The 11,738-nt window shown below is 63.2% G+C and overlaps 1 protein-coding gene across 2 annotated transcripts in view; it reads left to right on the top strand.

The window, feature by feature from the left end:
* PXDN (peroxidasin) overlaps nucleotides 1–11,738 on the top strand; it is a 53,462-nt gene that overhangs the window by 5,467 nt on the left and 36,257 nt on the right. The window lies entirely within an intron of this gene.

Genomic DNA, 11,738 nt, shown 5'->3' with positions numbered 1-11,738 from the left:
TTCCTCTCCCCGAGTGCTCAGTGCCCTGAAAGGGAGAGAAATGGGAGGCTCTGCCCCACCCCCCAGTAACTCACCCAAAGGCCGAGGGTGAAGGACCGTGGGACCGCCCTCCGTGTGTCCCCAGCTCCGGGTCCTCCCGAGGGACTCCCCTTAGGACTTGGTGGTGGCTGATTCGTGATCTGACTCCCCCCCCCCCCCCCCGGAGTTGACACGTGGAGGATGGACAGGAGCCCTTGGAGTGCTCCGTGGCTGCGTCGCCGCCCTGGTGGCCGCGGGCTGGGCCCTCCCTCTGCATCTCGGAGCCTCTTGGTGGCCTGGGTGGGTGTTGGCTTTTGGTGCCTGTTCTCAGTGGTGCCTCCGCCTGTCCTAGCACTGAGCCCCCACCCTGCCCGGCGGTCCTGGCCCTGGGATGTCGGTGCCTCTGCTCACCAGGGTGGGTCGCTGTTCTCCTTCTCTGGGGTGTCTTTGGTTTTGGCAAATTGGCGGCTTGAGTGGGGGAGCAGGTTTTGGAAAAGTGAGTTCGGCTGGTTTTAGTTTCTCCCCAAGTGTTGGCTAGGACTTCCCAGCAATGCCCCCTGGGCTTGGGGCTGCCTTTGTGGAAAGCAATTTAAAAAAATGTTTTTAATTGATTGATCTTAGAGAGAGAGAGAGATCAATTTGTTGTCTCACCCATTCATCTGTTGTTGCTTCTTGCACATGCCCTGACCCGGGATCGAACCCACAACCTTGGTGTGTCAGGACAATGCTCCAACCCACCTAGCTACCCGGCCAGGGCCCCAGGGAAGAAATTAAACTGTGGTTTCGGCTTCTCCAGTGACTGAGTGTGGGCTGCCCTGCGGAGCCTCAGACCCTGAGCAAGCGCCGGTGGTCTGTCTCTGGGAGTCTGTCCGTCCGAGGCTGCTGGGATGCCTCAGAGGTCGCTGCTTGCGGTGCCAGAGGCCTGGCTGATGTCGCTCAGTCCCTGAAGTGAGAAGGATGTGTCTTCTCTCTTGCGTCTGCCGACTGGCTGATCCACTGTATTGATCTTCACAAAACCCAGGTTTGGGGGTAGCTGGTCCTTTCTTTTGTTGCTCTTTTGTGTTGTTGCTTCTGCTCCGATCTTTGCCGTTTCCTCTCTTCTGCTGTGGATTCCACTGGCCTCCGGGTCAGGGCTCCACTGGACACACAGAGCTGGGAGCCACCAGTCCTGGCTGCCTCGGTGTCCCCAGGTGCACAGCGTCCCCTCGGGCAGTGCCCGGGGCAGCGGAGTGGTCACCCCACTGGCCCTCAGTCTCAGGGGCGGTGGGCGCTGCTGGCCGAGGGGTCTCGGCGAGCGCGGCTTCACACCTGTTGCTGCTTCTTGGTTGTTCCCGACGAGAGAGAAACTTAGCCCACCGTGTTTGAAGGTGATAACCCCCACTTGCTTTTGGGGGGTAATTTTTAAAAGCTCCTTTACTTCTACTGCAGTGAAGTTTGGTGAACAGTAAGTAGCGATGAGAACAAAGTGGGTCCCTGTGGCCGAGCCGGGATTGGAAGGAAATCCGGGGCCCTTCACCCTGCTGCTCCCGGTGGGGGAAGGTCGGCGGTGGCGGCCGGAGAGAGGGCCGCACGGTCGGGGGGTTGCAGCTCCCCAGGGCCCAGCCGGGGCCGTGTGGGGCACCTGTCACTGGGGCCGGGGGCCGGGCCTGGCACGGCTGGAGCTGAGGAGAGAACGCAGCCTGTGGCCACCTGCTGGCCACAGAAGCGGAGCCCGGGAGCTGAGAGGGCCTTCGGCTCTGGGAGGAAGCGTCTGCTGAGCCCATGTCGTGGCTCAGGGACCCTGTCTCTGTCACCCTGGTCCGCGGGGGGGTGGGGGGGGTGCGGAGTGAGCCTGAGCAGCCTCAGCGCTCGCTCCAAACTGCACTCCTGGGGCCTGGGGCTGGGGCGCCTGTCCCGCCTGCAGGCAGGGGCTCTGCGATAGCCGACAGCTGTGAGGGAGCTTTCGGCTGCTCCTGCTGGGCCCATCGTTGTCCCTGCGCTCGACCTGCCTTGGGTTCGCACCCAGGGCCCCGCCACTGAGCCCACTGTCCCTGCGTCCCCCAGGACGGCTCAGTTCGGCTCCTACTGCGTGTGGAAATGCTCCCTCTCCTAATGAGGAGAGTTTTGTTATTCGCGGAGTAAGGCGGTCAGTTTACCACTGTGCCGGGCAGCCCTGCTGCCTGCGGTCCCGACCACAGCCACAGCCCTGAATCCTGTGAGTCTGTCACTGAGCTGAGACTTGATCTGGGGCGTGGGGCCGACTCGGTCTGTAGGTCCCAGGAGGTTCCAGGAGTGACCCACGAAGTGGTGAGGGGTCCGCGGCAGGGACCTGGAGGGACCTCCGTCCTCAGTGTGAGTTGCAGCCGCCAGGAACAGGGGCCAGCAGGATGTCTGAGGCCACTGCCGGCAGCTTCAGGATGGGCTCCTGAGAGCCTGCGTGGGCCCCCTGTGGGCCCCGCTGGGGGCTGCCGGAGTGGCGTCACCCCAGGAGCTGCAGTCGAGGACAGTGACGCGCCTGCCCTCTCCCCCACTTCACCCTGCCCTCCTCTCCCGATTTTACGATGTCCTTACTCACGGTGGGACAGTGGGACAACTCGGATAAACATCCTTGTCCTCAGGGGAAACCGCCAGGGTGGGCACCGTGCGCAGTTAAGGGCGTGCTCTGGCCCACGGGCCGCTGCCTGGTCCTCGCCTTCGAGTCGGACGCCGTGCTGATCGGCGCCTGCCTGCCCTCTCCCGGTGCACGTTCGTGGGCCTCCGTCCCTGCTGGTTTCCGGCACGTTCCTCGATCATCCGTCTCCCGCCATCTCTCCCTCGGCTCCCTGTCCATCTGTCACACACTGGTGTTCCATCGTCATCTGTTCCCCTTCTGCCTCATGCACCATGGTCCCGACTCAAAGCTGGGCAGCGCATGGTGGCCGCAGGCCTAGGTGGCCTTGAGGGTCCCACCCCGTCGAGGTCGTTGCTGCAGAACATCCACTGGTCTGGCACTGAGTGTCCACGTGACCGAGTCCTCCCCTGGGGCAGGTCTCAGTCCGCTTTTCCCTGCTGCTGGGAGCGGGGCCTCCAGATCCTGTTGGGGGGGGGGCACCCCAGGGTGCCTTTCCAGACCTGCGTGCACACGACGTCCTGGCGTGTGACGGGGACTGTCCTGGACTGTGCTGGCCTCATGGGGACCATGTCGGAGCCTGTGGGACTGGGTGGTCAGCCTGCACGGCTCTCCGACAGGGGCCGTGTGCGGGTGCCGGCCCCTCGAAGCCGCGCGATGGCCCGTCTGTGCGGGAGTTCCAAGGACGGGTGGAGGCTGGTGCTGTCGCTGCTGTGAGGATGAACGCTGTCGTTCTAACTGTTGAATCTTGCATACTGATGGATGGAAGGACGGACGGATGGGAACGAGGGCTGTGAGGAGGAGCCCGGGAGGGGCAGGTTCCTTGCTCAGCCAGGGACTGTGGACGGAGAGCCCCGGAGGCTGAGGGGCCACCTGTGGCTCTGGGCGCTGCCGTTCCCCGCTCTGTGCCCATCTGCGGTCCAGTGTCCGTCCTTGGGGTCAACAGGAAACAGGCGCCTTGTCTTGTAAACACACCGTTTCCCTCTCGGACCGAACCCAGGTGTTCAGGACACACCTGCATGTCCCCTCCCTGCCCCACCTGGGCCAAGACACTGTCGGGCCGGGCGGGGGGCCCTTGAGAACAGCGCACCGGACCCCCAGTGCTGCTCTAATGAGTGGGCCCCGGGCACCGTCGGCGGGAGGGGAGGTGTTTCGCCCACGATCACACGCTGAGATGTGAGTTTCCTCTTTCCGAGCAGAAAGCAGCCGTGGCAGCCCCGTGCGTGGGCGTGGGTGGCAGGCGGTGGTTTGGGGGGGCGGGCCAGGCGGAGGAGTTTCTGCAGCGGAGTCTTCTCGGCGAAGTTCTGCCTCCGCAGGGCTTCCTCCCGGGAGGTCGGGGCTTTCCGCAGTGAAACAGTGTTTCTAAAACTCTGTGACCAGCTGAGCAGTCCCTTAACTTTTGAAAACAGCAATTAAAGTGGATACACTTAGTCACCACTGTTACTGATTCAGACACGCAGATGTTTGTGTTGGCATGGTAGTAGGAAGCCAAATACTCATCTCCAGCGTTTGCTTGCTTCTGCCTGTTGTTCGTTGTTTAGTTTTCTTCAGTCAGTGCCTGCGTCACCCATTGTCCACCCATCCACTCTGAGTGCCGTCACCACCCACTCCACCCACCCACCCATTTGTCCATCCGTCTGTCCTGCCTTTCACCCGCTTACCCATGTGTCTACTCAGTTATCCGCCCGTCTACCCATCTGCCTCTTATCCATCACCACCCACCCATTTCTCACCCACCCATTCTTCCACCCACCCACAAATCCGTGTGTCCCACACCCACCCTCCCCTGCACCCTCCACCACTCTGTCCTTCTACCCTCTCATCTCCCCACCCATCCAGCCTTCGGTCTGCCCGCCTGCCCTCTTGCTGTCTCTCCCTCCCTCATCACAGGGCCCCTGTGACGTGTGTCACGCTGGTGCCACTGCCCTGCAGTCTGAGCCACCAGGTGCTCAGGGCAGGTGCTCAGGGCCGGAGAGGCTGAGCTGAGAGGCACGCTGGGCGTGTCAGTGGGACGTGGCCACAGCGCGCCTGTGTCTGGACCCCTCCCCGTCCCCGCAGCTTCCCGCCCTCTGCGCTGCCCAGGAGTTGGGTGGACACCGGCTCCAGGGCGGGGTAAAGGGGTGTTCTTCCCAAAGACCCGTGCCTCTTCTCTCCCACACTCGGGATGCACCGGCTTCGAGGCCCAGAGTCCTCATCCTTTCCTGTTGGCGAGGCTTTCTCCCCACGCTCTGGCCACACAGCACCCATGTCCCTCAGCAGAGACGGAGGGCAGTGATGTCTCTCCAGCCACCGCACACAGTGGGCACTGCCTCGGGGACTCTCCCTGCCCCTTGGAGACCCACCGTGGGCTGACCGTGCAGTCAGCGCTTGGAAGAGCCCTCCGGCGCCCGGCCCGGAACTGCAGGTGTGGCCGTGCAGAGAGGCCCCCACAGCAGACGTCCGCCCAGCACATCCTAGTCAGCTCCTTCGTTTACCATCTGCCCTCATCCTGGGACCCTTTCCGATGGTGAGAAAGTCTCACTCAGCACTTGAACAGTGTTTCTCACCCACCACCACGCCGGGTCACCTGTCCTCCCCTCCTGGAAATGGAGGGCCTGGGTGGGCCGCAAGCTCCGAGGCCAGGGACGCCGGGGCCTCTGGGCCAGACAGTTAACTATCTGGTGTCAGTGTTTGTTGCTTCTGTTTTATGACCCGTTTCCCCAGTGGAGGTGATCACACTCATAGCCTCACTGGAGGCCTTTAGAAGAACAATGAGCAGAACCAAACACGTGCTTGGTGGAGCCCGGAGCCAGTGCCTGGGCCGGCTGTGACTTGGCCTCCCGAGGCCAAGCCCTGGAGGAACGTGTGCCCAGTGGGCGAACATGGTTTGCCCGTTCAGTCCTCTGGACTCCGGGCTCTGCCGCAGCTGCCTCGGTTAACTGTTCTGCTCACACCGGAGCGTCTGTTGAGCCGGCTGGCCTGCGTCCCAGCATGCCTGGTGCCTATGACGGCGGATTTGATGTGTCCCCTTGGCTAGGCCACAGCACCCGGGTTTTGGGTCAAATGTGATTCTAGAGGTTTCTGTGACCGCGTTTTCTGGGTGAGATTCATGTGAAAAGCCGTCACCTTTGAGTGAAGCGATGACAGCCGGCAGTGCAGGTGGGCCTTCCCACAGCCTGTGGACGGATAAGAGAAGGACGGCCCGCTGAGCCAGAGAACCCTGCCTTCAGGCTCCGGTACAGGCGGGCCTGCAGGCCTGGACTTGCTGGCCTCCGCGGCCGTGTGAGCCAGGTCCTCACAAATCAGCCGGTCACTGTCTGGCTCCCCTTCCTCCCTCCACCTCCAGTTCTGTGTCTCCAGGGACCCTGGCGCCTGCAGCCCTGTGGGCTGTCTTGTGACCTGGGTGCCCCGCCCACAGCCGGCTGGATCTGGGTGGGGGCCTGACGGAGGACAGCGGAGTCCACGTGCTGGCCGTCACCCACGTCCAGGCTTAACCCTGACGGGTCTCTGCCTGGGAACAGGAGCCAGGAGAGGACCCGGGGCAGAGCACTGGCCTGGGGACCAGAGTTGGCAGACTCAGGCTGGGGGCGCCTCCAGAGGCGTGTCCCCTCCGAGCGCGGCCTCCCCCGACCCCTGACGCAGGTTTTGCCAGCCTGGAGAGGTGACAGTGTGTGTGACCTGTGTGGTGTGTGGGGAGGGAGCCTCAACCAGAACCGGGATCTGCCGGGGGACCCCTCCTCCTGTGGGACACTTGTGGTGCGGGCACGGGTCCGAGTAAGCTCAGGACCCCCTGCCGTGCGCTTTGGGTTGGCGCCCCTCCTGCCCCAGGCGGCCCCTTCACGTGCCCTTGCCATACTCCTCGTGGGCGGTCCCCCGGCTTTGAGCCTCCAGGGGTGGAGATGGGGTGCTGAGTTCTGGGCTCGCCCTGGAGGCAGGGGAGCTGCAGGTCGAGGTGTTGGTGTGGCTTGGAGCCCACGGCCCGGCCTCGGCAGCTTGCCCGGTGGTGGTGGGCGGGGGGAGGTCATTCAACTGGGACTTTGAAGGGTGACGGGTTTTGATGGGTCGAGTTTGGGGGAGCCGCCTGCCAGCTGTGGGAGGCGTGCCTGAAGCCAGAGACACGGGAAGGGGAGGCGTGTGTTTGCCGCCCTGGCGTTTGCTGCAGGGTGTCGGGGGGCAGTGGGAAGGTCTGGGCTTAGACAGGGGGTCGAGGTCTCGGAAGCCTCACGTGCTGGGAGTGGAGGATGCTGGTCTGGGCCTTGTCTGCCCGCAGCACAGCGGGCAGCTGGGTGTGGGCGGCCGTCCCCACGACGCGTGTGAGCACAGACGGCGTGAACCTGAGCACACGTGTGCAGGGAAGGAGCGGAAGGAGGAAGGGGCTGCTGGGCCCGGGGACATCAGGGGTCTCCCCGCACCTGAATACATCCGTGACGAACACTCAGCAGAGCTTTTGCCTCGGACACAGAAACCGCCTGTGAAGCTGGTAATGAGGCTTTTCTCAGAGTCAACGAGAGATGGACCTTGTTGCTTTCAACTAAATACTTGTTTTCCGCTGTGTGGCTTTATGTTTTAGGTCATCCATATTTAACGAAATCCCAAAAATAACAATGATATTGCATCTAAAAATTTAACGTGGTAGTGCCATCTGGTATCCCACCAAGGCCCCACCTTCCCAATCCTCGTGTGTGTGTGTGTGTGTGTGTGTGTGTGTGTGTACGCCCGTGCGCACGCATGTGGTTGGTTGGTTGGTTGTTTCGAGTCGGGGCTCTCGGGCTTTCGCATCCCCACATTCTGTTTTATCTGTTAAGAATGGCGGCGGCCCCTAGGCCTGCAGGGTCTCCATCTCGCCGGTCCCCTTGGGCGCGTCCCCTGCTTGTGAGAAGGTGTGATGAGACGCTCGCCATCTGTGTTCTGGCCGGGAGATCCAGGGAGACTGGGCCTCCTGGGCGATGCTGGCTCCTCACCAGCCTCACGTGGGTCAGCCTGAGGCCTCTGTGGAACAGTTCTGGGGGTGGGTCTTGGTGTCAACCACGATGTGCCCCGGCAGCCCCAGGGCACGTGCCTGAGGTCGCTGCCCTCACTGCTAGTCAGCCTGTTTGTCCACCCCGCTCTGGCATCCAGTGCGTGAGGCTTCCTGCTATTTCAGGACTGCCCGAGCTCCAGGGGCAGGGTATGGGGCCTTTGTGTGGCTCCCATTGTCCGAGGTAGTGTGGTCACCCGGCAGGAAAGCTGCTGGGGCCAGGGGCGAGCGGCGCTGTGAGAACAAAGGGGCCTTGGATGCAGGCAGACGGCTGTGGGATCCACCCCAGACTCTCCACTGGGCAGCTGGTGGGGACCTGATCTGTGGGGGACCGGAACTCCGGCAGGTTCCCGCTTCACCCCGCCACCCCCTTAGCTGCTGACGCGAGAGCGCGCCTCCCACCACCGTGTCGTCCACGGCAGGCATTTGGGGTGTTTTCAGGGTTCTAAGGGAAAGGGCCGTGTTGAAGTCACAGGAGTCTTTCTGTCACTGCGTGCCTGCCAGCCACAGTATGGCAGGGGGGCGGTGCTGGGGGCTCCCGTGACTGTCCTCGGGCCACGCTGGCCAAAGGGCTCTCAGGAGCGTGGCCAAGGGGCAGGGTCATGGGGACTTGGCGGCCCATGCGGATTCCAGAGGCTGGAATCCGCTGTCACCTGCTCACCTGTGAGGCCAGTGCGAGGTGTTTTGGGGTGTTTTTCTTTATCTTTTAGGCCCACTTATCGGGAAGAACGGCACTCATGTGCGTCCACGCCACGGCCTCTGTGGGCCCAGAGGCCAGAGCAGGCCCTCCCGCCCCTGTCCTTCAACTGGCCCTGCGCAGTGGGCCCCCTGGGACCAAGGGCGCAGCCTGGGACAGTGGGCGCTGGGCAGTGCCAGCTTTCTCTTCCGCCAGGAGAGCAGGGAACATGCCGGTGGCGTTTTGAACAGCCGTGGAAGGGGTTCTGGACTTGCCCAGAGGAGCCATGTGCACGGGCTGGTGGCTGACACTGCTCTTTTGGAAAGTGGGGGGCGGCTCCCAGTGAGGGGCCACGTGGCCTGGGAAACGGGCCCCTGAGACCGACAGCCTAGACACAGGCTGACCCCCCAGGGCATGGAGGTTGACCCCCCCCAGGACGTGGAGGCCCGCTCGGCACCCCTNAGGAGCGTGGCCAAGGGGCAGGGTCATGGGGACTTGGCGGCCCATGCGGATTCCAGAGGCTGGAATCCGCTGTCACCTGCTCACCTGTGAGGCCAGTGCGAGGTGTTTTGGGGTGTTTTTCTTTATCTTTTAGGCCCACTTATCGGGAAGAACGGCACTCATGTGCGTCCACGCCACGGCCTCTGTGGGCCCAGAGGCCAGAGCAGGCCCTCCCTCCCCTGTCCTTCAACTGGCCCTGCGCAGTGGGCCCCCTGGGACCAAGGGCGCAGCCTGGGACAGTGGGCGCTGGGCAGTGCCAGCTTTCTCTTCCGCCAGGAGAGCAGGGAACATGCCGGTGGGGTTTTGAACAGCCGTGGAAGGGGTTCTGGACTTGCCCAGAGGAGCCATGTGCACGGGCTGGTGGCTGACACTGCTCTTTCGGAAAGTGGGGGGCGGCTCCCAGTGAGGGGCCACGTGGCCTGGGAAACGGGCCCCTGAGACCGACAGCCTAGACACAGGCTGACCCCCAGGGCATGGAGGTTGACCCCCCCCCCCCCAGGACATGGAGGCCCGCTCGGCACCCCTGGCTCCTGGCGGCCTCCCTCCACAGCCTCGTGCGGGTCGGGGCCAGGCCGGGTGCGGCACTGCATTCAGCCCGCGAGTTCCGAGTTAGACATTCGCAGATGGCAGCAGACTTGGGAGAAGGCAGTGCCTCCCGGTGGCTGAGTGTTTGAGCCGCTCGGGTCAGTGCCACATGCTGAGTTTCATGGGAGCCCAACACGCCGCCGACCCTGTGCTGACCCCACACGGGCCCTGTGCTGACTGTAGAGGCTCAGCTAGTGACAGGAGGGAGTGGTCGCCATGGAGACCGGGGGGCCGCAGGGCCACGGGCCTTCCTGCTGCCTTTGGGGACAGGCAGCTGCACCCGCCACAGGGTGGCCTATGCTCAGGCTCGGGGTGGTGCTGGGAAGGGGTGGCCTCGGTTTCAGAAGGTGCAGCAGACTGGGGCCCACTGCCTGGAGGAGGCGCTGAGGGTCCCTGGTCTCCGGTGCCTGAGTTCCGGAGGGTGCTCCGCGGAGCACGGGCTTGGCTGTAGGTCAGGACCTGCGGCCTTTCTTCAGGGCCTGTGGTTCGTGCTGAGACGTCCCCATGGCACGTGTGTCCCAGAGTGGCCTCCTCTCTGCCCTGGGCTGGCAGGGGCCCCGGGTTCAGCCCTGGCACATCCAGGCCCTGTCTGGTCACCAGTTCCTCCAAAGGCTCGTCAGAGAGGCCACAGTGCTCACCTGTCCTGTCTCTGCACACTGCCTGAGCCCGTGGGAAGCACAGGCGCCGTGTCCCTGGTCCCCGGGGGTGTCACCCAAGGGGGTCTGCCCGCGTGTGACCATGCTGTCACTGGTTGAACGCTGCGGCACTCGGGAGCATTTCCAGCGCATTGGACAGAGTCGGTTTGGGCAGCAGTGGGGAGGAAGCAGACCCAGCCACGGGTCCCCACCGGACGGATGGTCGGAGGAGCCTGGACCCAGACTGTCTGCGCCATGGTGGCCTTGGGCCACCACATGCCACCATGCGTAGGGGCAGGACCTGGGCAGCCAGGACCCTGAAGGCCCCACACTCGAAAGCAAAAGTGATAACAGCTTGTGGTGGAGAACGGTGTCCTGGGGCAGGAGGGACGGTCCAGAAGGACAGTCTCCCGCCCTCTGGGGCCCCAGAGATGTGAGGGACCCAGTGGCTGTCGGCAGTGACCTGATGGTGACGTGGAGGTGCTGTGATGGCCCTGGTCCGGAAACACCCGCTCCCTGCACTGGGCCACAGCCCCGCCCCCAACCGAGCCCCGCCCCCCCTTGTGCGTGGGCGCAAGAGATGCTGCTTTTCCTTTGCTGACCTGCTTTCTGTGTCTGTTATGGGTACGAAGGCACGTGGGGCTGTCATGCGTGTGGGCGACGTGCCTGAGGATTAGCAAAGCCTGGACGCAGACCAGAGTACCGGGTCCCAGAAGACCTGGAGGCAGAGCGTGAGCTCGTTCTGCAGGAGGGTCCGTCGCTGCCTATGCTGAGCTCCACGCTGCAGCCCTGCCGGTGGGGGACAGAGTGGGGGGGGGGGGTGGGAGCAGCCCGCAGGGTCCCCGAGCCACCATCCACGTGCCTGGGGGTCACTGTCCCGGTGAGAAGCCACCTGTCTCTGGTCGGGAACGGCCTCGCCCTCCGGTCGCTCGGCTGGGGATGTCTCTGGAGCTCAGGGGGCCCAGGTCTGGTCGCGTCCTCTCTGCCCTGACCACTCACCACAGGCCCTGCTCTGGAACCCCTCGCCCGTCTTGTCTTCGTCTTCGTCTTTCCCCGAGTCCCTTAAACTCTGTCACCTGTTGTCCTCCGTGTGCTTTTCATGCCGCCTCTCGTGGTTTGTGGAAAGAAGGAGCTAGAGAGGGTCCCAAAATGAGAATAAATGTGTGGTTGTGCATAGAAATTCCGTGCTTTTGGCCACGGCCCATTTTTTTCAATCCCACTCCGTACCATTGAGTCCAATTAAGTTATACTTGAGAAATCAGCCGTGTAAGTTCCAGGTTGGGGGAGACATTAATTAAAAGCAATTCCTTCGGTCAGGGTCACGTGTGAGGTGAAACGGCGTTCAGGGCTTCCCTGGTCCAGCAGCTGTGGGTGATCGCGGGTGTCCGTCTGCAGCCGCCCCCCCTCGCTAGGTTTTGTGTGTGTGTGTGTGTGTTTTGCTTAAAACTGCAGAAATTTACTTCATTCTGGAGGCCAGCAGTCCAGCGTCCAGGTGTCAGGCCAGGCCACAGGCTGCAGGGGCCCACACAGAGGACCAGAACGCCGGGACCAGGCCTGTCCTCCGCAGCTCAGCCCCGGCTCCACCTGTCCCGTCACCCCATGGGCCACACTTCTCCACAGTTGTTTTGGGCTCTCCTGAGTTTTCGCCTTTCACCTTGAATGTGAGCGGGCACTTTCGTTACTGATCTGACGTGTGGGCTTCATGCTGTGAGTCGCCCGGGGGCCCGGGTGCGGCCCTGC

Source organism: Sturnira hondurensis, unplaced genomic scaffold (assembly GCF_014824575.4).
Source record: "Sturnira hondurensis isolate 20B ecotype Veracruz unplaced genomic scaffold, ASM1482457v3 Scaffold0006413, whole genome shotgun sequence".
Lineage (NCBI taxonomy): Eukaryota > Metazoa > Chordata > Mammalia > Chiroptera > Phyllostomidae > Sturnira > Sturnira hondurensis.
Note: the sequence above shows the minus strand (reverse complement) of the source record. Positions and strands in the feature narration are given on the sequence as shown.